This window comes from Caretta caretta, chromosome 1 (genome assembly GCF_965140235.1).
Source record: "Caretta caretta isolate rCarCar2 chromosome 1, rCarCar1.hap1, whole genome shotgun sequence".
Classification (NCBI taxonomy): domain Eukaryota; kingdom Metazoa; phylum Chordata; order Testudines; family Cheloniidae; genus Caretta; species Caretta caretta.
Genome location: NC_134206.1, coordinates 42,398,783 through 42,422,693, shown reverse-complemented (window position 1 = coordinate 42,422,693; position 23,911 = coordinate 42,398,783). Strand labels below are relative to the sequence as shown.

At 41.3% G+C, this 23,911-nt stretch overlaps 1 long non-coding RNA gene across 1 annotated transcript; it reads left to right on the top strand.

The window, feature by feature from the left end:
* On the top strand, positions 1-21,352 carry LOC125621070 (uncharacterized). The gene is made up of 4 exons (XR_007352400.2): positions 1-838; positions 17,738-17,986; positions 20,399-20,500; positions 21,267-21,352. It is a non-coding gene; the product is annotated as an uncharacterized LOC125621070 (long non-coding RNA).
* Positions 21,353-23,911: the final 2,559 nt, after the last annotated feature.

Here is a 23,911-nt window from a genome sequence, read left to right as displayed (position 1 = left end):
TGTGCCAATGGCTAAATGAATCCTATGTCAAGAAGATCCACTCTTAGCTTGATCAATGTAAAACCTACGTTCACTGTGTCAGCTAAATTCAGCCCAGCTTAATTTATGCACAGGAGACAAATCAGATCTACATTTCCCACACCGGAGCACAATTTGGGTCCAATGTGGCTAAGGTTTTAACGGGTTCAACTTGCTGATGAGGAAGCAAGCATCGTTTGACAAGCACAGATCAGCTGGACCTCTTCCAGAACATCATCTCGGAGAAGCAGTACAAGTCAAACTGGATGGACAGAAAGCTCGGGCAACTGGAGAAGTGTTGCAGAAAAGTGTTTTGTTGAGCTTGGACTTGGAAGAGCCTGTCAAAGGCACTGCATGGAGAAACTGGAGACATGAGATTCATTTAGCAAGGGGATGATGAGCATTTTTGGTGTCTGACCAAGGAGCAACTATTTATTCTGCGAAAGAGACAAAGACAGAGTCTGTTGTTCCAATATCAGCATCCAGCATAGAGAAATAAAAGCACCCAGAGACTGTTCTTGTTTTTTTACTGTAATTAGTTTAAATTTCTAAACCAAAAGCCATTTTGAAAGAGAAAACCAGAATTTTTTGTTCAGAAAATGTTGAAATGAAACATTTCAGAAAATTTCAAAACTTTTCCTTCAAAAAAATTTGTCAAAACTGCTTCTTTCCCACAAAAAGCTTCAACTTGTGATGAATTGGCATTTTCCAGTAAAAAGCATTTTGTTAAAAATTTCCCAACAAGCTCTAGACTTAAACTGTTTGTTAGGAATGTGTCCAATGTACACAGCTGTCAGCATTCTTCTGTCTCAGGCAATAGGTAAGGATGACTCATTTTCTCTAATTCTCTACTCTCCGAATATTGGAAGCATATTAAAAAAAATTCATCATGCTGCATTGTCTGCTGTAGCAGCAGCTCTCCTGGGAGTTCTGAGAACAGTGCAGATGGAGTGAAGGTAAGGGCTGGGGAAGCAAATGACATGTCTAGACCCAGATTTGCTTATAGCTGAAAATGGACTATCTCTGAAAGTCGTTGTGCTGTAACACTGCAGGCACAAGGGTGGCAAGTGCAATACGGTCTAACCAGCTCATTGCCACAACACTGTACTAATCCTCACAACATCCCTGTGAAGTGGGTAATTATTATTATTATTCTCAGCATAACTAATAAACACAGTTTAAAAAAAGAGTTAAGGTTGAAAGCATGTTTCACTGGAGTTTAGAAAATACCCAAATTCCCTATCATACAATTAATACAAAAATTCTACCACTTCAAAACACCCACCCACCTTTCCCTAGTCCTGTGACCATCCCTTCCATTCCCCCATAACTTCTCTGACCTGTCTCATTCCATATTCTGCCCTTCTAAACCACAGTTCTTTACTCTCTTCCCATGCCATCAGAAGCTCTATGTAGTCTTCATCCCTCACATACCCTGCCAGAGTCTTATCCTCCTCCATTCATCATCTGTTTTGTCCTATATAGGCTCTTCTACCACACTCATCACAGTAGTATCTGAACTCCTTCCAACAATGCATTAAGCAATGTGACCAACAACTGTCATGTTGTTTGCTCTCTCATGCTCTCCCAGGGGAGAAGTGTGTGCAGTAGAGTGTTTTGTTTTGGATTTTACACACATACGTGTTGCTATATGTTTATGTTAGAAAAGGCAAGGTCAATGAAATGTGCCTTGCTTTTGGAGGAGAAGGTGACAAGGTTTGCGATGGTTCCTGAGTTCATTTCACAGTCTCAAACTGTCCCCAAGAAAGCTCTGTCTCCTGTATTGACAAGCTTTGCCCATATTGTAGAACAGGGGCGGGTAAACTTTTTGGCCAGAGGGCCACATCGGGTTTCCAAAATTATATGGAGGGCCGGTTAGGGGAGGTTGTGTCTCCCCAAACAGCCATGCGTGGCCCAGCCCCTGCCTCCTATCGACCCCCCCCCCGCCGCTTCTTGCCCCCTGACGGCTCCCGCGGGACTCCTGCCCCATCCCAACCCCACCCCTGTCCCCCGGGACTCCCACCCGATCCACCACCCCTTCTCCCTGTCCCCTGACCACCCCCGGAACCCCTGACCCTGACTGCCCCCTGCCACCCCATCCAACCCTCCCTCATTCCTGACTGCCCACCCAGGACCCCTGCCCCCATTCAACCCCCCCTGTTTCCCGCCCTCTGACCGCCCCAACCCCTATCCACACCCCTGCCCCCGACCACCCCCTCGAACTTCCCTGGCCTCTGTCCAACCCCCACTGCTCCCTGCCCCCTGGCCGCACTGCCTGGAGCACCAGTGGCTGGTGGCGCTACAACTGCGCTGGCCTGAGCACCGGGTTGTAGGGGTGCTCAGGCCAGGGGCACCCTTACAAAAGGTAGGAAAGGGGACAGGGGGAAAGGAAAGAGGAAAGGAAAGGGGAGACAGTGGGGGAAGGCCCGGGGGTGAGCCTCCCAGGCCAGGAGCTATGAGGCGGGGCAGGAGGGGCCTGTGGCCCGTAGTTTGCCCACCTCTGTTGTAGAGTATTGCCTTGTGCCAGAGGAGTAGAGTTGTTTACCGTGGTCTTCATCCCAGAACTTTAGATCATCTTTTAGATATCCTGGGACCAGGCCATGGAGGGCCTTGAAGATGAGGACCAAGACCTTGAATTTGATTTGATTATCTATGGGAAGCCAGAGGAGGGAGAAGAATACAGGTTTGATGTGCTCAGAGCGGCCAGTGTTTCTGAGGAGATGTGCTAGAGTGTTCTGTACCAGATGGAGCTTCCTAAGTGTGAAGGCTTCATGCCCAGGTACGTTGCATTGCTGTAGTTCAGTAGAGAAGTGACAAAGGAATGAATAACTGGATGTACATGTTGAAAAGGACAGCAGAGAGAACTGATCCTTGTGAGACTCCACAAGGGAGAGTACAGCTTCTCATCACTACTTGTTGGGTGCAGATGTGCGGGGTCATCACATTTGCTGCTGAAGAAATGCCTGGAGTCAGCAGAAGGTTAGTATATATTTATAAAGATTTACCTTATATATAACCTGCCCAAAGACACTAAAAGGCACTACTTCTTAACAAGGCCAACAAAACAAAAGAAATTCAGAGCTTGTGGGCCAAGTCACGAGGTATGACAAGCCAAAGAAAGTTAGGAAAATGTTCCAAAGTGAATGATGGAATGTTTTGAAACACCATGCATTTCAAATCCCTCTTCTCGATTTTACCAAACTTCCCAGAAAAAAAACAACAACCCATCGTAGAATGAGATGAGGCACATGAAACTTCAGAGGATAGGGCTCCTTTTTTGGGGGCAGTTGAAGGGGTAGGGCTGGAAATGTGACTTTGACGGAAAGCCGGCTTCATCTTCAGCTCTGGAGCAGCTACTGCAGCTCCATAAAACTGTAGGTTTGGCATCAAAAGCTAGTGGCAGAGAGCAACTAAATGGATCACCACATGGAATGACTAAGAAAACATGTGTTTTTATTTTTAAAGAGCAGCTGAGGTTGGGTCAGCTGGTTGTGATAAAGGAGGCTTCAGTGTTTCTAAACTGATATATAGGGAGGATTATAGGGTGCTCCAAAAGTCAATGGAAAAGCAATTCTGACATAACTGAGCACTTTCTACGTTCCTTTGGTATTTGTTGCAATAATATTTGTTACCGAGAATTTATTTGGTACAAAATGTTAGTGTTTTTAGCATGCTTCCATGGGTATTCAGCACTGTATAATTGATGTACTGGTTTTTCACACTGTAAACTACAATGCTTTTGAGTCTCAAGAGTAGCATGAAACAACAGCTCACTGGGGGCACATCAAGTTTTGTGCCGTCACAGTTATGTCTTCAGGATAACATGACTGTATTAATATATTATAGCATGGAGGGTTGTCAGAGTGAGTTCTAAAAGGAATGAAACCCATTATAACCAGGGTGTTCAAACTCTAATTTACAACCCAAATCCAGAGACCTTGAAGGTCTGTGAGATAACATGCAGGTTATGGACTATCATGGTATTCACAAGGGAAAAGTGCTTTCCTGCACTGTTGTAAATGGGGCTTTCTAATTCTATAGCTGGCCTAATATAACTGTATCCTGCTTCCCTTTGCTTCTGCTTGCTTTTTGACTCACCCTCTCATAACTCTCTTTCTCTCTCTTGCTGTCTTTCCTTTTTAAGTTTGTGATAGGAGAGAGCCAACGTCTTCAGAAACATTCTAAGCCCACTTTATAGAATAATAGCTTAGAAGTTGGAGAAGTGTATTGGGAGATAAAATTAATATATGCCAACTAAGTCCACTTAGGCATTTCAGACATTTTTGCTACTATTGCAACTTCTAAAACAACTGCATAAAAGTGTTTTCGAGCCTGCAATGGGAACCTAAGTCAGGCTCAGGCCCGCTGACAGCAATTCTGGGCCCCAGGGCAGAACAGTCAATGGTACCCCCTAGAAAGGGATGGCTGAGGTTTACGACACTACTTTTTATGCTATTGCTAACACATTAGAACCCACTAGGCGTAAGTTGTGGCGTTCTTGATCTAGTTAACTTTTTTTCCCAGTTACAGCACCAGTATTAAACAAATTGTGAGCCTAAATATAAGATGTAGAATTTGTTATTTTGAATTATCTATTTAAATTAAATAAATACATTATGGAATGAAATTCATTAATATATAAAACATTTAAAGAAGCACGATGTAAGAAAACACCTAAAGTATCCAGTAGGCTAATTAAACACCTACTCATGATTCATGTGTAATCTAAAGACAAGGAAAAAACTGATATACAAGATGTAAATAAATATGACCAACAAAGTTAAAATATACAACACAATACTTTTGCTGCTGGACATCAGCACCCAGAGCAATGAGGAGACGGCAGGCATGGTGGATCAATATGAAAACTGAAAGGTGGATAAGGAATTGGTTAAAAGGGAGACTACAGCGGGTCATACTGAAAGGTAAACTGTCAGGCTGGAGGGAGGTTACCAGTGGAGTTCCTCAGGGATCGGTTTGGGGACCAATCTTATTTAATCTTTTTATTATTGACCTTGGCACAAAAAGTGGGAGTGTGCTAATAAATTTTGCCTATGAAACAAAGCTGGGAGGTATTGCCAATTTAGAGAAGGACCGGGATATCATACAGGAGGATCTGGATGTAAACTGGAGTAATGGTAATAGGATGAAATTTAATAGTGAGAAGTGTAAGGTCATGCATTTAGGGATTAATAACAAGAATTTTAGCTATAAGCTGGGGACGCATCAATTAGAAGTAACGGAGGAGGAGAAGGACCTTGGAGTATTGGTTGACCACAAGATGACTATGAGCCGCCAATGTGATATGGCCATGAAAAAAGCTAATGCGGTCTTGGGATGCATCAGGCGAGGTATTTCCAGTAGAGATAAGGAGGTATTAGTACCGTTATACAAGACAGTGGTGAGACCTCACCTGGAATACTGTGTGCAGTTCTGGTCTCCCATGTTTAAGAAGGATGAATTCAAACTGGAACAGGTACAGAGAAGGGCTGCTAGGATGATCCGAGGAATGGAAAACCTGTCTTATGAAAGGAGATTCAAGGAGCTTGGCTTGTTTAGCCAAGCTAAAAGCTTAACCAAAAGAAGGTTGAGGGGAGATATGATTGCTCTCTATAAATATATCAGAGGGATAAATACCGGAGAGGGAGAGGAATTATTTCAGTACCAATGTGGACACAAGAACAAATGGATATAAACTGGCCATCGGGAAGTTTAGACTTGAAATTAGACGAAGGTTTCTAACGATCAGAGGAGTGAAGTTTTGGAATAGCCTTCCAAGGGAAGCAGTGGGGGCAAAAGACCTATCTGGCTTCAAGATTAAACTCGATAAGTTTATGGAGGAGACGGTATGATGGGATAACATGATTTTGGCAATTAATTGATCTTTAACTATTCATGGTAAACAGACCCAATGGCCTGTGATGGGATGTTAGATGGGGTGGGATCTGAGTTACTACAGAGAATTCTTTCCTGGGTATCTGGCTGGTGAATCTTGCCCATATGCTCAGGGTTCAGCTGATCGCCATATTTGGGGTCGGGAAGGAATTTTCCTCCAGGGCAGATTGGAAGAGGCCCTGGGGGTTTTTTGCCTTCCTCTGTAGCATGGGGCACGGGTCACTTGCTGGAGGATTCTCTGCACCTTGAAGTCTTTAAATCATGATTTGAGGACTTCAATAGCTCAGACATAGGTGAGAGGTTTATTGCAGGAGTGGGTGGGTGAGATTCTGTGGCCTGCGTTGTGCAGGAGGTCAGACTAGATGATCAAGATGGTCCCTTCTGACCTTAATGTCTATGAGTCTATCTAGGAGACGACAGAGGTGAAGGTAGAGGGAAAACCCGTGCCTCGTTCTCTGGCTGAGTGAGATGGCCCCTTATCCTGCACCCGTGATAGCAGCTCGTCAGCAGTGGGAGCGGCAGCAAAGGCGGGGCTAGCCCCGGCTGCCTCTCGGCAAAACTCAGGCAGCTCAGGTGGGTGGCTGAACTTGCTGGCTTGTGTCAGACGAGGAGCTGCAGTCCAGGGGGAGGAAATCTGGTAGCACAGAGGGAGCTTGTTCCTCTTTCAAGTCTCCCTGTCCTCAGCCCCACATCCAGAGAGCCAGCACAGCAGGCACAGCGGGTCCTGAGCAGCCAGAGGAGGCAGCAAGCTCTGCGGTTCCCAGGCTACTGCTGCTGCTGCTCTGCCAGACTGCCAGACCCCAGGGTGCAGCAGTGCTCTGGGAAACAGTTATTGTCACAGTGCAGGATGGCACTCCGTACAGAGCGGCTGCAGCAGGAAACCGATTCCTTTCTTTTTTTAAATCATAATTTTTATTTAAAAAATACATATCTATCCCATCCACCCGGACCCTTTTAAAGCGCCGGACCCCTGGGCAATTGATCCCTTTCCCCCACCCCCCTGCCAGCGGGCCTGGTCAGGCTGCATTCCCCACAGAGGGTTTTACTGTAGCTTCCCAGAATTCCTTGTTTCATCAGAAAGAATGGCAACACTTTCCCTAACTTCTGACTCCCCTTCTATCCAGATTCTGCACCCGTATGGGATCTCTTGGTCTAAATTGTAAACCACAGGAAAACAGATTCAAGGTGTATCTCAAGGAAATAGGATGTCTCTCATTTTTAGCATTATATTTCTCTAACATTTTACATTTTGTTAGTACCCTGAAGAAGAAAACCTCCAAAGAGTCAGTACACAGGTTGGTGTAGGGATTCATGAGTTTTCCTCAAGTATCTAGACTGTATTTACCCACCCTGGCATGCCTGGTCTGTTCTTTGTTCCCAATGAACTCCATGCAATCAACTGCTTGTGGGTGGGCATCTGGGCCCTTTGATTTCAATGGGGCTCTACAGAGGCACACTGGTCTGCCCACACAAAGCTGATTGCAGGATCAAGGTTCCAAGCTTGGCCTCTGAACAAAGCACACAAAAATCCCAAACCAGGCAAACCCCTCCAGACAACCACACACATCTGCATGGAATTCAAAGCGAGAGGAACATAGACACAAGCTTTGCCTCTTTTGCTCTAATGATTACTTGCCACAAAATAGACTTAACTGTGTGTTATATCACTCTAGTGAAATATTTTTTACTTTAGTCTTAGTTTATAAGTGCCTACAGCCAGCATCACCTGCTTTTTGCAGGTGGCATGTGTTTTATTTCCATTGAGAGAAAAGTAGATATATCTTAAAATGCTCTTTATTTGTGTTAGAGAGAGAGAGACTATCTATCTATCTAAGGGCACCTATTAAGGGGGCATCTAGGCACAAAATACACTCTTAAAAGAAACCTAGAAAATTTTATCAAAATAAACTGTGATGCAGGATTTTCTTTGTGTGTGTGATGTTGAATAGACCTTGCAAAGACACCAAAGGCTCACAATAATGGGACTCTGTCCCTACAGTAGCTTTCACTGTGACAAGTTCACGCTGTAGGAATCAAAGCCATCAATGAGAACAAAAAATCTGATGAGAGCTCAGAAAATGGAAAATGAAGTTGACTTTCTAGATGCAACACACTCAAAAATTAAGTGCTTAGTAAATTTAATTACAAGCTCGAATAGACTGGCTTAGCAATGTGTCCCATAATGACACTGGAAATAAGGCTCCATTCACTCAAATGACCATATAAAGTTTCAAGAAGGAAAAACAATAGGGTGGGAGGAATCAGTGCATAGAATGTGAAAAGAGGGAATAATCTGTGCTACTTAATCAGTGGAACCCAACAGGAGAACCCAGTGCTTGTAGTAGCTAAATATTTGGGGTTTTACATGAGCAACAGGAAATGAAACAAGTCACCTGAAAAGATTAACTATCCATTTTCTAGGGTTGACGAGTTGACAGCTTGGTGGTGCTCCCCAGATCAGGTTAGAGGCAGTACAATAGCAGCTTATTGAGTAGGAAGTGCCACAAACTAATGAAAGCAAATTGATAAGTTGCTATAGTATGTCACAAAGGAGGATACTATTTAACGTTTTGCCCTTAAATCTAACAAGTGCACCTGCAGCATTCCAGAGACGAAGAAAGAGACTGGGCAGAAACCCCACCACCCGCTCTTTTGTGCAGCATTTGGAATAGACTGAAGCAGTATCTTTGGTAGAATTTTAAAGTGGGGCTTACTAGTTAATGAAATTGCAATTTTTAAAGACAAAAATGTAATGAGATAAGGAAAGTAGAGGATGACTGACAGCAGATCCTAGAAATGTTTAAGACATTCATTATTAAACTTTGTTATCCAACAATAGAGTTTTCTTGTTAGAGATCTGTAGGAAAAACTGGCACTGAAATAGGATGCAAGATGATCCACTTATACCTGGGCTGAGTCACAATGAAGTCAGTGAGGCTACAGGCAGATAGGCCCAGGGGTCTGCTCTCATGGATCAGTTTGCAGAATTGGGTGAAAAAAAAGAAAGTTTCCTGAATTGCAGCATTTTGCAAGTGCAAATACTGTGAAGACTTTACACTCCAAAGGATCATGTTTAAGTGATTTCCCCCCATCTCTAAATATTATATTTGCAAACAGTTAAGGAAAGTCAATATTTTCTAGGATTAGTATTTCTGTAGATATTATTTCCATTTCTTGCATTTTTCCTCTCTAGGTCGCTTTCTTCTCCCTAAGGTGCTGATCCTGTACTTGGTACCACACAGGCAGACCCTTGACACCACATAGAGACTTATTGACTTCAATGAGGATCTATGGGAGTGAGGCTGGCTCCACTCCTGTGGACTCAATTGCCAGATTGCAGATTTAGTTAACAAGTAAGGCATTTTTGTCCTGTCTAGCAACAAATAAACAATAAGAGCATGACCATGCATGCTTTTTCAAGTGTTCATAGCCCTAAAGTCCCCGTGAAGCTGGAGGAAATTATTATATTTCAAATACTTCATCTCTTTATAATCCTTAGAGAGGAGGGGGAAAAAAACAAAACAAAGAAAGCTGGAGTCTCTCTCCTAAAGATCCCTACCTATGGTTAATCCTCATTCTGATGAAAGATGCTTGTCTGCAAGTCGGAAGAAACTTTGCTTAAAGCCAGGCTAAGGATCAAAAGGTCTTCCAAATTAATGCTGCCTTCGCTCTGGCACTTCTTAACTTTTCCAATTTAGGCCCCAGTCCCGCAATGAAACCTATGTCAATGGACGCCTATTCTTATGCAGAGCCCCATTGAAGTCAATAGTACATTGTAAGGGGTCCAACCACAGAAAACATTTTGTGAGATCAGGGCCTTAGAAAAAAAGTGGGATGAATATTTGAACATTTGTGTTTAAAATTTGCTTTTGTGAGTATTCTTGCTGCTAAAGTTTGGTATTAATGGAAAGGAAAGAAGAAAGGAACAGTAAGAAAAAAATGCTCTTCCTTTGGTAAGTAAAGGTGTTTAAACAGGTTTGAGTTGAAATTCAAGGAAAATTTTTTTCCACTATTTATTCTGATCTAAAAATATAATTCCATTGCAATTTGACCTTGTGCCACAACTTCCTACTGGCCTATGATCACTGATTGTGATGTGCTTTGATGTTGCATTAAGGAACAAACATTTCAAAAGCTGAACCCAAATCTCTTAAACTACAGGGTCCAGAAACCTTTTTAAAATTCTGTTTACTAAGGAATCCGCCTACCTAAGTTACAGTAATAAGAAAAAGCAAAGAATAAACCACTTGAACATGGGGATATTGGGCTAGATTTACAAAAGGACTTAGATGCCTACAAGCCATTTAAGGCACCTAAGTTCAACATTTAGGTACCACTGAGATCCTCAAAACCCCTGCTTAGCTGCCATGGAACTTTATAGGTAGGGCTCTACCAAATTCACAGCCATGAAAAATGTGTCAGAGACCATGAAATCTGGTCTCCCCCTGTGAAATCTGGTCTTTTATGTGCTTTTACAATTTACAATTTTTTAAATCCTATCACCATGAAATTAACCAAAATGGACTGTGAATTTGGTAGGACCCTATTTATAGGGGCCTACAGTTTATAGGCCCCTACATTTCCACTGTAAAAATCCCCTAGACACCTAAGTTTTGCCACTAGGCTTGTGCACTGTCAACCGAGTCTGGGAGCCTGGGCACCTATCTCACACCTAAACCCCAAATGGACCCTCAAACTAGGCATATCTCTGCCTATTTTGTCTGCGAAGCCTGATCAGATAGACATGCTCAGAGCACTCCTAACTCCACACAACACCCATAACGTTTAGCTCAGTAGTTAGAGCGCTCATCTGGAATGTGAGAGACCATGAGAGTGCTCTAACCACTCCCTCTCTGCTTAATGGGAAGAAGTGGTTTGAACTTGGGTCTCCCCCATCTCAGAGGGGGATGCGCTAACCACTGGGCTATGGGGTATTCTGGGACAAGTCTTTCTTGGTCTGTCCTGGTGAAGCTGTTCCACTGTATATAAGTAATTAACTATTCACTGGAGCAGAGAGATTGGAACCTGAGGTCCCCATATCCCAGATGAGGGTTATAATGACTCTAGGTTACAGAGTCATTCTCATGCCTTCTCTGTCCCAATGATTATTTAAGTATTTATACACAATGGAGCAACTCCAAAAGGAGAGATGAGAAAGCCCGGACCCAGAACACCCCCTGGCCCAGTGGTTCAGACTCTTTCTTGAGGGTTAGGGGAGACCCAAATTCAGATCACTTCTCCACATCTCACAGAGCGGGCATTAAGCCTAGGTCTCCCAAATCCAGAAAGCATGCTCTAACAATTGGGCTAAAAGTTATAAAGCAGCCACTAGGCATGTGCACTTTCCTCTTTCAGCAGTTTTGCAAGAAACGGCTTATGTGCCTAACTCCAAGTGAGGGTTCATGCCTGAGAATGCGAAGCAGATAAGTGCCTCCCTCTGGCCCAGACCTAGGTGCCTAACTCCCTTTGAGGGATGGAGCTTTTGAACCCACCCCTCTGCTTGCCATTTCCTACTGTCTATCTTAGATGGCTCCCCAGTTAACATGCTCACTTTTGCGGATCCCATTCTGAGGTACCTAACTGTCCACTCAGCATTGCAATACCTCAGTCCCTTTGTGGATTTAGCTCATTTTCTCCTGTGCACTTTTTAAATGCAGAAGTAGGTAACCATTTAAATTACTTGTTCCCAAATGAGCATTCACCCCGTTTCCTGACATTACATAGTGAATTACTTTGGCATGAATGCGGCTTCAAAATATAGGCTTTGATTTACCACTGCATTACTCCAGCTTTATATTGTTTTTACTTTGTTGAGTTGCAGCTATATAAAACAGGATTAAAGCAGTTGTGAATGAGATCTGTAATCTCACTGCAATTTAGCAATGAATGTCCTGTACTGTAATGACTGTCCAAAGAAAACAATTATTCAGACTTAATTTTGATACAGTGCACCTGATTTTTTTTATTCTTTATTCACCATTAGTATATTTGAAGACTATTTTTCTTCTCACCGTTGTGGGAGTATGTGCACACTTATTTAGGGAGAGGTGAAGAATAAATACTATTTATTCACCTCTTATCTTTATAAGTGAATAAGTGAATTCACTCTTATTTTTATTGACCTCTTATTTTAAATCAAGTTTAAAGTCTTAACCCCTATTTTTTTTTAGAATATCAGGGTTGGAAGGGACCTCAGGAGGTCATCTAATCCAACCCCCTGCTCAAAGCAGGACTGATCCCCAATTTTTGCCCCAAATCCCTAAACGGCCCCCCTCAAGGATTGAACTCACAGCTCTGGGTTTAGCAGGCCAATGCTCAAACCACTGAGCTATCCCTCCCCCCTCCTTATCTTCATAGTGCTCCATGTCCCAGGCCAGGATATGTAAAAGACTGCCTACAGCTCTGGGATGAAAACCATGGTAGACAGCTAGGCTCCTCTGGTACAATTGAACTCTCTACAGTAAGAAAAGGAGTACTTGTGGCACCTTAGAGACTAACCAATTTATCTGAGCATGAGCTTTCGTGAGCTACAGCTCACTTCATCGGATGTATACCGTGGAAACTGCAGTTTCCACGGTATGCATCCGATGAAGTGAGCTGTAGCTCACGAAAGCTCGTGGAAACTGTTTCCACGGTATGCATCCGATGAAGTGAGCTGTAGCTCACGAAAGCTCATGCTCAGATAAATTGGTTAGTCTCTAAGGTGCCACAAGTACTCCTTTTCTTTTTGCGAATACAGACTAACACGGTTGTTACTCTGAAACCTCTACAGTAAGAGTAAATCTGGTCTGTGTAGGAGACAGAATTTTCACAGGGGCTGGTCTGAGACTATGGAATTAATATTTCCAGGAACTAAGGACCATCACAAACCTACCTTCCATGCCAAGTGCAAGGCACATTTCTTTGACCCTGCCTTCTCTATTATAAACAGAGCAATGGATATATTAATTAACAAAACGTAACAAAAAACCTTATCAAAACAAGACACTCCACTGTACTCCTTTCCCCCACCCCAGAAGAGATGGAGAGAACAAACAACGTGTGACAGATGTGTATTCATGTTGCTTAATACTCTGCTGGAAGGCATTCAGATACTATGGTGATGGGTGTGGTATAAAAACCTGAACAGAATAGAAAAAAATACCGTGTCATACTTTTTAATTTAAAAATGTGCTGTATAATATTTTGGATTAGTCACAGCCCAAGTTGGAAAATGAAACTACAATTTTTCATACCTGACATTTGTCACAGAAAGCACATGCCTGTTGTCTAACCTTCTAATTCTTCATTGTCCTCGTCATAATTGGGTGTATTCATGGTGGGAGCAGAAGTAACGGCTGTAATGGAGAAAGTCCATTGACCTCGATACTTCTGCCACTTCTCCTGATGTGGGTATTGTTGTTGCTGTCACAATACAGAATGTTGTTTTTCATGCAGCTCCTCCTCAGTGGTTGACGGCTTCACGGAAATGTCCATCATGTGCAGAATTTCCTATCTGTAATGCTTAACAAAACACAGACCACATTCTGTGACTTTAGTGTGCAACCCCACACCAATGTTCTCTGCAAAGCACACCAGACATTGTTTACCATTGCTTGAATGCCAATGTGGAGGGATGGCATTTCTGACTGGACAGGCATTCACTCGGCATACATTAAATATATGCTTAGTACTGGGTTTATTTCACAAAACACAGCTCTGCTATCAGGCACATCAGTGGTTATTGTCACATGTGTTTTATGTCTGAACTTTGGAAGAAGTAGCATTAGTTTCTGTGCCCAGAATTAAATGTTTTCAAAGTTCTTGAATAAGTCTGTGCATATTTTCGCTTGTTACTTTCTTAATAAGATCAAAATTGAGGGCATGCTCATGCTCTTATTTTGAAATCACAAGTGTTGCACTTTCAGCCATGCAGTAAAAGGAGGTGTTGATGTAATTTTTGTATGTACCTTAATTCTGCAATCATCCAAAAAGTCCTGCTTCTATTAATTAAATGGGATCCTATAAGCTTTGGTAATATGGCAGATACTAAATCAGGTTTGTTTGACTGGAATGCAAGGAACACACCTGAGACATGGGATTCAGAACAGATTCCCATACAGTAAGACATTTGGGACAGATTCTCATTTACTGTATGGCACTTTTACCTTTTGTAGTTAATAAACTTGTTTTGTCTGATACCAGTGTGTGGAAATCATAACTTGGTGTAGAAAGCTGTGTATATTCCTCTCCACATTGAGGGAGGGGGTGAATTTCATGAGCTTACGCTGTACAGATCTCTGTGCAGTGCAAGACGGTGTATATTTTTGGGTTTACCCTCCAGAGGGGGGTGTGCACTTGAGTAACTGGGAAGTTCCTTACCTGAGCCTTCCCATGCAAAGCTGATCTCAGCATCTGTGTGAAGCTGCAGCTGGGTGTGTCCCTACCTGTACGTGTGCTGGTAAAGTGCAGTCTGAAGCCTGAGGGAGGGCTTGGCAGGCTGCACAGCAATTCACTATAAAGGGAACCCAGACTGGTGGGTCAGGCGGGCTCAATGATACCCCAGTTCCAAGTGGCATCCCAAAGGGGAGGGGGAGAAAACCATCACAGTAGCCTGTGTTACTCAGGAAACACAAGTTTCCTAAGTGCTGAAGATTTCATGCCCAGGTATATTGCACTGCTGTAATCCAACCCAGAGTTGACAAAGGCATGACTAACTGGGGCCAAGTGTTCAATAGCCAGGATGGGCTGCAGTGTCCTAGCCCAGTGGAGATGGTGGAACATGTTATCTCTGGCTGTTGCTATGTGAGACCTCAGTGTCCGAGAGGAATCCAAGAATACTCCTAGACTATGGACTGAATTGACCAATTGTGGATGACCAATTTGAGTGGCCCTTAATGGTTCTTTGGAGTTACATAAATATGATGCTTTACTCAAACTCATTTTCATGACATCCAATTACATTATGTTTGAAGGCTAAAACACTATCTTCATTAGGATCTGATTTACTTTTATTCATGACTGAAGGATTCAAGGTAATGTTACATATTTGAAAACTGACTCAAGTACATAGAATGTGTATGCATCAGGTCTCATTCTCCATTTCTTCTGCCTTATGTAATCATTTACTCCTGTGTAATTTGGGTGCAAAATGTTATACTTCTGATCTATTAGATTGTTACATCCACATTGCACAAGTTTAAATAACTACACAAGATTCAAAGCAGTGGAGAATCAGCTCTGTGATGTCTTGGTATTATAATGGACAAGGAAGATTTTTAATTATGTTAGCTCAGATTAGTTAGCTTAACACAATTGAAAAGCCTTGTTAAGATTCCAGCTAACTAGAGCTGGGTGGAGAAAGTTAATTCCAGTTCAGAGAGGCTTTCAATATTTCAAAATCTGGTTGTATTCTGGTTTTGGAATTAAATCCAAAATTTTAAAAAACTCTCCTCAGAGGGGAATGGAGCCCTGGCTCCAGAACATACCACTGGGTGTGCTGCCCTGTAGCTGCAGGCCCTAGAAGCCCTGCTTCATTTCTGTTGAGACATCACGGGAATCTAAACATCTCTGCAGAATGTTTCCGTTTTGATGAATCAGCAAATTCTGGCAAGCAATTTTTTGTTGGAATTTTTCTAACCAACACTGGGTATGTCTCCACTACACAGCACCATTGGCATTGTGTAGAGTACATGTAGTTACAAGCTGCCGTGAAAAGCAGACTGTGTCTACACTGCAATGTGGATAGGTACATGTGGAAGTGAAGGGCTCTGGCAGGACGAGGCAGTGGGGAAAGGCTCTCCAATGCCAGAGCCTTTCACTGAGGTGGGGAAAAGCTCTGGCAGAAGGGTGGCAGCAGTGAAAGGTGCCAGCAGCAGGGATTCCCCATTGCCTACCTCTACCAGAGCCTTTCCCCACTGCTGGAGCTTTTCCCCACTGTCTTCCTGCTGTCGGAGTCTTTCCCTGCAAAGGGGAAAGGCTCCAGCAGCTCTATGTGGTGGGGAAAGGCTCTGGCAGCAAGGAGGCAGCAGGACCCTACACTGATAAAAAATAACAGTGTAGATAGGGGAGGCAGTGCTTGGGTGTGTAGAGAGTTGTGTTGAGTATATCCCTAAGGTTTTAGTGTGTCTTTACTCACCTTAGCAGTGTCTCACCATCTGCATTGCCATTTATACCCTTGCTAGAGGTGTATGTACTCTACATGCCACTGTAAGGGGTATGCAGTGTAGACATACTCTCTAATGCTAATGAATTTGAAGCCATGTCAGCTGAAGACTCCCTCCTCTATATATAAGTATGGACTTAGCAGTTCAATTTAGACACCCAGGTTTGTAAATTTTGCACTAGATCTATTATAATCTGCTGAGAAATACCCTCTGGATATTAAGAGATTGATCCAATTTCCAATGAAGTCAACAGGAGTCTTTCCATTGTCTTCAGCAGGAGCTGGATTGGGCTGTATATATGCATGGCTGGTATTTTGTTTTCCTAAAAATACAAAATCCACAAACTTTTTTCCAAAAAAGAAAAAGCAATTAATATAACAATAGCTGTTGTTCATGGAGCAGCAGCTACGTTCTCTGCTTTGCTGCTGGAGAGGTGGTGGAATGAGTCCAAGTTAAGTAACAAACACTTTTCCAAGAGTTCTGCTAACAGCATTTATAATGCGTGTATAAAAACAAATATAAATACTTCTGATTAAATCCCCTGGGAAGCCCAGAAAAGAAAATCTTGACCAAATGGAAAAAGACAAAATTGGTGTGAAAAATGAATTTGAAACTTCCAAGAGAACATTATGAACAATAGAGAATAAGATAAACTAAAAACTAATAAAAATAATATGATAACAGACAATAAATTGTCACTTGTGTGTACTGTTGATTTGTTTAATCATGTTTTATTAGGTTCACATTTTAAAAGATAGAAACAAGCACAAAAGAGTACAAATGTCCTAAAATATGCATAAATATTAATAATTCATCACTCATCCTCCAAGGAAATGATTGTAATTGTTGTGTGTGTTTTCACACTTCAGTTAAATTAAAAGTAAAATTCACCTCTGTGATGAGGGCCAGCATAAGCCGTATATATCACGCACACTCTATTTTGAAGGTTAAGTGGCACTTAAGTGGTATATAATGTTTGTGCAGGCACTCTACACAGGAATAAATTTCACCCTACTTGAATTGTGTATATTAGATGTTCTTTAGTAATTTTCTATTTAGAAATCTATATTCAGTATTGCCAACCCCAAATGTGCAAAAATCATGAGTCATGCACAAAAAATCTTGTTTGGCTTAAAAATCATGAATTTTGAAAACATAAATCTGTTCCTTTCTATTTGTCTTCTAGTGTTGGAGACTTTAGGGTTCAAGTTTTTAAACTTTTCTCTGAAATTACAAGAGATGGAAACTTATTTTAAAAAAAATTAAAGATGAGATTCTCAGGTAATAAGAACCCTTGTAACCACAAGAACACATGATAAAATCGCACAGTTCACAACACTATATATTGCAATGAAATTGTCATGAGTACTCATTTCAGTCAGATTAACTGACTTCCTGAGGCTTATCAATACCATTGACAAACACACAAAGATGAATATCAATAATAAATTAGACATGTTCATTGTATATGGATCTCTTGCCAAGTTGCTGGCAATAATAAAAATTAATAAATTACTGACCTCTTTGTTATGGGTCTTTCTCCTCACATCTGTACCATGTAGCTTTGAAAACTGGAGCAAGTTATACATATGAGTAGCTGTTAGCAGCTGTCTCTCTAAAGCATGATCTACCAATCTTCAAAAAGTGTATGTCTCTGGATCTATATGTCTTCTCTACAGGTGATGGACCTGAAGAGCAATGATGACACAGAAGAAATTTATACCCAAACTCTTCAAGTCCTTTACATACTTCACTTGACATAAAGGAGCCTGGAGAAATTTCTTAAAATGTGCTTCTCTGAAAATTGGTGTCAGGGAAGAGACACCGTAATTTAATGAAAACCCTCCTCGATTTCACCACAGTGCAATGCTCGAGATCCTGATTTTTGTTTTTCCTAACTTTGTTCAGGCTTCAGCAACAACAAAAACGTACGTATTTCTCAGCTAATTTCAGTCCCCACTAAGGCAATTCCTGGGAAATAGAGAACAAATAGCTTGTTTCAGTTTGCAAGGGGCTCCTTTTAGCCCATCTTGGGCAAACTGTACAAGAAGGTTACCTGGGAATAATGCAAGCCTTCACCGAAGGCTGTGGAAAGATGGTTCTAAATATGTCCTTTACAACATTTTTAGGTCAGGGTATGGTGCAGCTTTGTTCTGCTGAAATAAAAATGTATCGTCTTGTAAGACTTTAATGTTATAATTGTGATAAGGTTATATTACTTAAGTATTAACTAAGTTACTCTTCAAATAATGGAGTAAGGTGCTACCCTATATGAATCTGACCCTAAGAGATTCGGTCATTTTCTGTGTGATTCGAAGGAGAAAGAAACATAGTGAAAGCTAAGCTAAAGAACTACAAAGATAACACAATAGGTGTTCACAAGACAATCAGAATCAACATTCAATACCCTTCACCTATGCTCAGGATTTAACAATATAGCTATTTGCAATAAGCAACTTATTCAATGCATTTAGCCACCTTTTCTCTGTGTAAATTATTCACAGACCACAACCAGAGCTAGCTGGGAATTTTCCATCAAAATGTTTTTTTGATGGAAAATGCTATTTCTACAAAAACAAAATTTTCCATAGGAAAATTTCTATTTTGCTAACATTTTTCAATTTTCCGTTGGAAAAAATCAGAATAATAGAATCATACAAATGTAGTTCTGGAAGGGACCTCAAGAATTCATTAAATCCAGCCCTCTGTGTTGAGGAAGGACCAAGTAAACCTAGACAATCCCTGACGGGTGTTTGTCCAACCTGTTCTTAAAAACCTACTATGAAAGGAATTCCACAAACTCCCTTGGAAGCCTATTTCAGAGTGTCATTTCCCTTATAGTTAGAAAGCCTTTTCTAGTATCTAACCTAAATCTCCTTTGCTGCAGATTAAGCCCATTACTTCTTGTCCTGCTTACAGTGGGACACAGAGAACAATTGATCACAGTCCTCTTTATAGGTTTCAGAGTAACAGCCGTGTTAGTCTGTATTCGCAAAAAGAAAAGGAGTACTTGTGGCACCTTAGAGACTAACCAATTTATTTGAGCATGAGCTTTCGTGAGCTACAGCTCACAACAGCCCTTAACAAATTTGAAGACTATCAGATTCCCCCCATGCCCTGTCTTCTTGTCTTAAGACTAAACATGCCAGTTTTTAAACCTTCCCTCATGGGTCAGGTTTTCTTAAACATCTTATCATATTTGCTGCTCTTCTCTGGACTCTGTCCAGTTTGTCTACACCTTCTCTAAAGTGTGGCACCCAGAACTGGACACAGTACTCCAGACAAGACCTCACCAATGCTGAATAGAGGGGAACAATTACCTCTCATATCTTACATACAACACTCCGAGAATTATAGTAGCCTTTTTTGCAAATGCACCGCATTGTTGACTCAGATTCAGTTGTGATCCACTATAACCCCATATCCCTTTTAGCAATACTATTATCTAGCCACTTATGCCCCATTTTGTAGTTGTGCATTTGATTTTTCCTTTGTAAATAAAGTACTTTTCACTTGTCTTTCTTGAATTTCATCTTGCAAATATTCAGATTTGCAACCAATTCCTCTCTGTTGGTCAGAATCAAGTCTAAAATGGCTGTCCCCATGGTTACTTACTCCACTTTCTGAAACAAAAAGTTGTCACCAGGACATTCCAAGAAATTATTGGAAATTTTATGTTTTGCCATATTACTTTTCCAACAGATGTCAGGGTAGTTAAAGTCCCTCATTACAGCCAGGTCTTGTTGTTTTGAATATTTATTTTATTTGTTCTAGAAATGCTGTCCTCTTCCTGATTTGGTTATCTATAGTAGACACCTATCATGATGTCATCCCTATTTTTTATCCCTTTTATCCTTAGCTAGAAACTTTTAACTGGTCTGCTTCCCACATCCTTCTGGACGTCAGAACAAGTGTATATATTCTTAATGTATAATGCAAGACCTCCTTCCTTTTTATCCTGCCTGTCCTTTCTGAACAAGCTTTCCCCCTCTGTACCAATATTCCAGTCATGAGACTTATCTCACCAACTCTCTGTGGTGCCAATTAAATCATAATGTACCTTATGGACTAATACTTCCAGTTCTTCCTGTTTATTCTCCATATTCCTTGCATTTTTATATAGACATCTAAGATGTTGAGCAGATTCCCCCACTGATTTCCATCTTGTTGCTTCTATGTCCCATTTGTAATTTTCTGAATTCTCCACCTCAGCATCTACCCTCTGCCTTTTTATGCTTCCCTGGAGGTTTTGTCACCTACCTCCTTTGAACTTAGTTTAAAACCTTCCTCCCTAGGTTAGTTAGTCAGTGTGCAAAGATGCTCTTTCCCTTCTTGGGCAGGTACACCGCATCTCTTCCCAGTAGACCTCCTTCCTGGAACAGCAGGAAACTGAAGCCTGCCCATCGACACTATCGGCACAGCCATGCATTCATCTCCAGAAGGTGTGTAAAATGAAATAACTTCATTTCCATTTGGATCTACAGTTGAAACTGTTCGAGTGCCTCACATCCCCATTCTCCTCAAGTCCCCAAAGGCTGGGCTTATTGACTGGACTATATCTTATTTAATGTCCCCCTAGTTGAACTGATGTGGTGTATCATCTGTGTCATGTGGCCATGGTGCATCATGGGAGAAGTAGTCCATCTGGGGAACCCGGCTCATAGCGGAAAATGGGGGCATGAGGCATTTGAACCTCATCTCCCAGTGGGCATCAAAAGGGAACACATTAATGTCAACCCCATGTGAAAGGAAATATTTCAATTCAGGAATGTCCAAATGACATATTTAAAATATAATATTTTTTGGAACTTCCCTTTCCGCAAAATATTTCAATATTTAGCCTTTTTGTCCCAGTTCAGAACAAAAACAAACTTTGAAATATCAGACTTTCCCATGGGTTGGAAATTCTAATTTTCTACCAGCTGTAACTACAACTATTGCCTCTACTTTTTGCTATTCCCAATTGGCTATTTATGTTGTGTAATCAGTTCACCGACATCATATTATAGTGTTTCTGCCTCCCTGATTGGATGATTCATTGGATGACCCACAAATAGCTTTCAAGAGGGCTATCCAGTCACCCCTCATGCGAATGTGCAAATGAGTACACATGTTCACTGAAAATGAAGAAAAGGAGATGTGTATACTGTCAAAGTAAATTGGAAGTTGTAATTAGCATAAGTATTCATTTATATCTTTTTTTCGCAGCATTTTCCCAAATCTTTTTCAGACTGACAACTGGAGGATTCTGTGCATAGACTGAGGTAATTAGAGCTGTGAAGGGAAAGGAGGAAAGTCTTAAGAAGCTGAAACCGGAACAACAGTGTTTATGTTGTGCCTTGGTTTGACTCCAGGGAATTAAGACCTAATTCTTTCCCTAATACTCATAGACTTAGATGGAACTGTATATGTGCCAGGAAGAAGGCAAGCCATTTCAGCCATCTCTGACCAGAGAAATGTATTGATTATATTGGACCAAAATCAGGTATGTTCCAAAGTAAACAGCAAATGGCTATTTTAATCTAGAGCTTTTTAAGTGACACTGTTAATTCATTTTTCAACTCTCTTACAATTTATTGAACTTTTAGTTTATATTGAAGCATCCTTTGCTTATAATGATCAAAAAGTACCTGTATGCTCCAGGTCTGAATTAAGCCATCGTCATTGTAGACTTGCACCTATGGCACTAGCTCCTGGATTACATCAAAATCTTGGCTCTCATTTTTAAACAAGTACATTTCTAGAGCTTGTGATTGCAAAGAAAAGTAAACTCAACCTGAAAGTAACTAAACAAGTGATAACTGCCTGAGTCTGCAGACAGCGTGGGACAACAGTTTGGAGAGGTCTAAATTGCCTCATGCATCTTAAGAGGGTATTAACTCCAAGACCTGCTGCTCTGGGTCTCCACTGACTCAGCTAACAGCACCCTAGAAAGCTCTGCATTGATAGGAGGGGGACAAGTGCAGTGGGTATGGCCCATCCACTAAGGCATGTTTACCCTGGATGCTGCAGTATGGGGATGTCCCCGTGCTGCAACCCATGCCTCCAGGGTTAAATAGGGGACCTTTGCTGGTCCCAAGGAATGTGTGAGGGTCCTGCTGTCACTCCAGTGGGTGAGGAGAAGATCCAATGTTACTGCCCCTGGAAAGGAATAGGGGGCTCTGTGACAACCAATCCAAATGGGAATTTGGGTCTACTGTGTGTGTACAGCGTGAAGCCAATGACATCCCTACTGTGGTGCACCTAGGGGCTGGATTGCTCTAACCTGGCCCTGGTGTGCTCCCAGATGTTAAATTCCAAACATAGCAGAAATAGGTGGAAGCCAGAGAAAAGTAAATTTCTCTCTTTATTTAAGTTACATTGGACATGGATTACAAAGTTATATCGCTCCTTATCACAGTGTGTCATTTTTTATTTCCACATAAGTGCAGCATTCCTATGCAACTGGACTAAGATGCTTTCTTCCCAAACCTCCAGGTTCTCTTGCAAGATAGCCTGACTGCACACAGCACTATAGATGCAGGTCTAGATCCTGGGCTCCCTTAAAGAGACTTTTGTAAGATAAATGCTACCTCTTGGCCTGTTCGAATTATTTGAAAAGAATTAAAATAGTGGATACATGAGAACTGATAGGCATAATTTACTTACCATTTCAAAGATTTGTGATAAAAAAAATTCTTACTATGTAGGAAATAATGGAGGTGAAATTAAAAACACTTGAAATTTGCCCAGTATATGTAGCCCTGTTAAAATCAGTGGAACTATTAGTGTAATGCAAGCAGATTTGGCTGTAGACTGACTAAAGTGAAGGCCTCTATTGATTAAGGTTCTACCACAGCTTGAACTTTATATTCACCATCTTGGACCTACAAGAGCAATACAGCACAATGGCTGCCCTTCTTCTGTATAACTAGAACGTTATGATACTACTACCTCTTAGAAATAGGGTTTATTTTGCAGGCAAGTGAAGAAGAAGCTAAAAGATTGTGGATTCACAGATCAATTTATTTTCACTGAAGAAGAGGACTTTCCTTTTTATGGCAATAGTTTACCAAACAGGTTCCTGTAAAAGTTTAGGTACGTATTAAGAAAAAAATTTGTTGAGACAAATCCATAGCAAAAGGTTAAAAAGATATAAATGATCTTACAAGAGGGATTCTTCCTCACTGCCACAGAGGTTTGCATGAAGTAAAGGAGTTGCTCTCTTTGAAGTGTTGCCAGCATAAATAGCTCAGAGTAAGAATTTTGGTTTTCATAATAAATACTGAAATGCAAGAGAACTATGCATTGATGAAAATACTGTATGGTTCACTGGGACTAGACAACTCAAGCAGATTTAGCTACAGTATAAATAAAATGTCTTCCAAACTACTCTTTTTTTTCTTTTCTTTTTTGGTAACGGGTGTCAAATTTGTAAAATGATTCCCTGGGAATAACAATAGCATGCAAAGGCAGATGTTCATCTTTAAAACCTGTCCAGTCTTTAGACTTCCTGAGATTTGGAATGCAGGATCTCACCTGCAAAAACAACTTTGGAGCAGCAAGGCCCCAGCTTCTCACAGCAAAGTTAATTCATTTTTCAATTAGGTGTGTTTCATCTCTGATTTCTACCTGCGAAAGTCTTTCCATTGACTTGATTGGGTTTTGGATTAGACCCCTAAATATACAAGTAATGCAACCAATTTGAGGTTGTTCCTTTGTTCATACTGTCACACGCTAGTATCTTGACTATTGTAACTTCACTAATCTGCAACCCTAATAATTCTCACAAAGTACCCACTGATCTTGCTTTACTTTTCCCCCCACTTTTCATCAGTTAATGACACAATATTATAGTGAATTCTCCATATTAA